Raw genomic sequence first — 3,327 nt, forward strand, 5'->3', positions numbered from 1 at the left:
CCCCCGTTTGGTTTCAATTTGCTTAAATGGAGGAGCAATTAATCGCATCTCCACACTGAGGGCTTCCTATGGCAGTATGCAATGATGTACATACTGGAAAAGGGAAAAAAAACAACGACACAGAGTCGGGATGGCCTGATCAGACCATCCCGATGCCACGAGAGCACGCTGGAGCAATCACACACAGGGGAAAGTCTGTCTGTGGCCCGTAGCAACCCGTTTGATACTGGACTTTCCCCAGTATTTTTTAACTCCGCTTCTTCGGCAGAGCAAAACGGGTTGCCGATGGGTGCAGGATGCTTGCCAGATGTTCCCTTGTAATCGCGCCCTTAAAATCTGCCAAGCATTCGTGCCTATCGCTCGGCTAATTCTGCGTGTGATCGGGACCTGACTGTTTCAAGGAGAAAAAGCTAGATCAATCACAAACCAATTCATAATGCTCACTTCATAATGCCTGAGAGCCAGTTTGGTGTAGTGGTTAAGTGTGCGGACTCTAATCTGGGAGAACCGGGTTTGATTCCCCACTCCTCCACATGCACCTGCTGGATGACCTTGGGCAAGCCATAGTTCTGGCACAGCTGTTCTTGAAAAAGAGCAGTTTCTAAAGAGCTCTCTCAGCTCCACCCATCTCACAGGGCGTCTGTTGTGGGGAGGGGAAGGGAAAGGAGTTTGTAAGCCGCTCTGAGACACCTTTGGGTAGTGAAGGGCGGGGTATAAATCCAATCTCTTCTCTTCTTCTTCTTCTTTAATAATGAAACACATACCTGGGTTCCCTTGGGAGAGCAGCAAAAGGATTTATCCACACAAAGTCTTCCAACTGGAGAAAAATGAAATAGGCTGAACAAAACAGAGATTTTAACCTACAATGACGTTTGAGAGTTTAAACTTAACATAAAGAAAACAAAGCAAACCGAAAAGTAAGCCTAGATAACACAATTTTTGCTTTTGCTTGACAATCAGCGTATGGATCAGAGAAGGATCTACGACTACAGCAGTTTCCAAATCTTTATGTTTCACTGAATATTTTTTCTTAACTGAACTGTGGATGTAGAGGATCTAGACAAGCAATGAAGAAACGTCTGTATTTGCCTACAACGCAACCTGGCTGCCACTTTCATACCTCCTTTCAAATTTAGCTTTCTTTCTAAAGATTGCAGCTTATCTTTTTGATTTTCATACATCTCATTGATCGAACCCAAAAGTAAACACACACACAGGTTGGTTCTAGTGGAAAATTTCCACAGATGGAGGTGAGGGGCCAATTCCCCCCTTCCCAGGGCCGGCTCACCCACTAGACGAACTAGGCATTCGCCTAGAGTGCCGAGCCCAAGATGGAGCGCCAAGCTGTGCCTCCCCCTCCTCCCCCCCTTTGGTGGCGGTGGTGGCAGAAGCAAAAGGGTGGCTGGCTCCAGAGGTCTCCAGGCCCCACCGGGAGGTTGGCATCTGCACCATGGCAGCCTTGCCTAGGGCGCAGAAAAACCTCGAGCCGGCCCTGCCCCTCCCACTGCAGATCTCCAATTCTCCCATGATGCTATGCCTGGTGGTGCCGTGTCTTCTAGGAGAAGCATTTAAGGGGCATATTTTGGGTTACAGCAGAAGAGGAGATCCAAACTAATATTAAAATATTTATATCCTACTTTTCCGAAACAGCTACATCCAAAGCAGTTAGCAAAAAATATAGATGAACTGCTGGCTTACTTGTTTCTTCACATTTTGTCTGAACAATGTTTTAGTCACTCTCATAAAATGACTATGCAGTTATTCAGCTAAGTAGTAATGGGGGGGGGGGACACCTGGAAACGGGAATGTAAGGCTCACTGACTTTCAGATGTGGTTCCAAATAACATCAAGTTCCTCAAGCCTGGTCAGCAGTAGCTGAGAAACCTCCTGAATTTCTTCCCTTTTGTGAACGGCTAACAGGTATGGCCAGCCTAACATACTTGAGAAATGATGTTGAGACAAATATGGTTTTGATTTTAATTGATCACAATAAAACAACATAACCATATGCTTCCAACCTCCAACCTCCAACTGTCTCCCAATTAACAACTTTCCCCTTCTTTCATCTCCACACTATTCTGCTCCAACCACCACCGCAAGGACTAACAACAGAACACACCATTCTACAGTCCTTCCTCCGCATCTGAACTACCACAAACTGATAACATGCCCCTAACTTAGAACATGCCACAGAAGACTTGAAAGCCACTATTTTGAAACGTTACAGTTCAATTAGCACATAATTGGGTTGGTTTACTTTATAAGCATTTCCACACTGATGAGTGATGCCCTCAGACAACGCAGAATTATGACTTGATCCTGTTTTACTATCCACAAGATTTTGCCTTTTTCATATTCATTATCCTCAGTAACACACACTTCCTTTTTAAAAACTCAGTCAGCTTCAATCCTAGTATGCCAGTGGTACTACAGGGGGAGCCATTTTGTCCAGAATTGTGGTGTTTCCTGTGCAGAGAAGAAGAATACACAGTGGTGTGTTAGCCCTTGGGGAGGGCTTTGAGAGCTGTGGGCAGTGGGTATGTTTCCTTTGCTTGTCTAGTGGAGCTGGGGTGCCCGCCAAGCTGTTGTCATGGGGAACCTTGGGGAGCCCCTATTGGAAGTCTCTTCTTATATCTGCCTTTCTGTCACTGCAACACTTAAAACTGAAAATTCTGATTTCCACTGGTTGAGTTTGCCCACCACTGTGCTAGGCTATTATGGGGTAACTATGGGGAGCTCCTGTTGAAACGCTAGTCGATGTCTGTGTCGGGATATGTGAACAAGTTTCTTTCCTGATGTAATGAAAGAATCAACATGCTTATTTGTGCATGCTAATTTCCTAGTCAGTTTGCTTAGGGCCAATAGAAAGGTCTACATGTATTTCCCACCAGAATGTCGGTGACAATATGCATGAGTTGGTACTGGAATTGGCTATTGGCTAATCAATAGATCTGAGGATGTCCCTGGGGTGGGAGCTTAGAAAAGTTTTACTGCCTTTGTTCTAACTCTCGCCTGGGGCACAGACATGAGGTAAAAGCTACAGAGACAAGATATAGATCAAAAAAGCTAGAAAGGATTTTTATTGTTTTTTAACTCCCAGTTCCCTTTCTGTAAGCAATTTAGTAAACTTTACTTTTTAAAAGTTAATACACATGTGTGCTGTGCTCTTCTTTCACTCTGCTACCTTAAATAACTCAATAGTCTGGTTTTCTGTCCTTCAGAACCTGCCTTTGGAGACTGGGGGGCTGTGAGTGTGTGTGTGGGGGGGGGGATGCTTCAATTGCTTCCACTGTTTGGCTGGGGGAAGTTTCCCTGTGAGTTCGGTGT

Source organism: Gekko japonicus, unplaced genomic scaffold (assembly GCF_001447785.1).
Source record: "Gekko japonicus isolate JY-2015 unplaced genomic scaffold, Gekko_japonicus_V1.1 scaffold52, whole genome shotgun sequence".
In the NCBI taxonomy this organism is placed as follows: Eukaryota; Metazoa; Chordata; class Lepidosauria; order Squamata; family Gekkonidae; genus Gekko; species Gekko japonicus.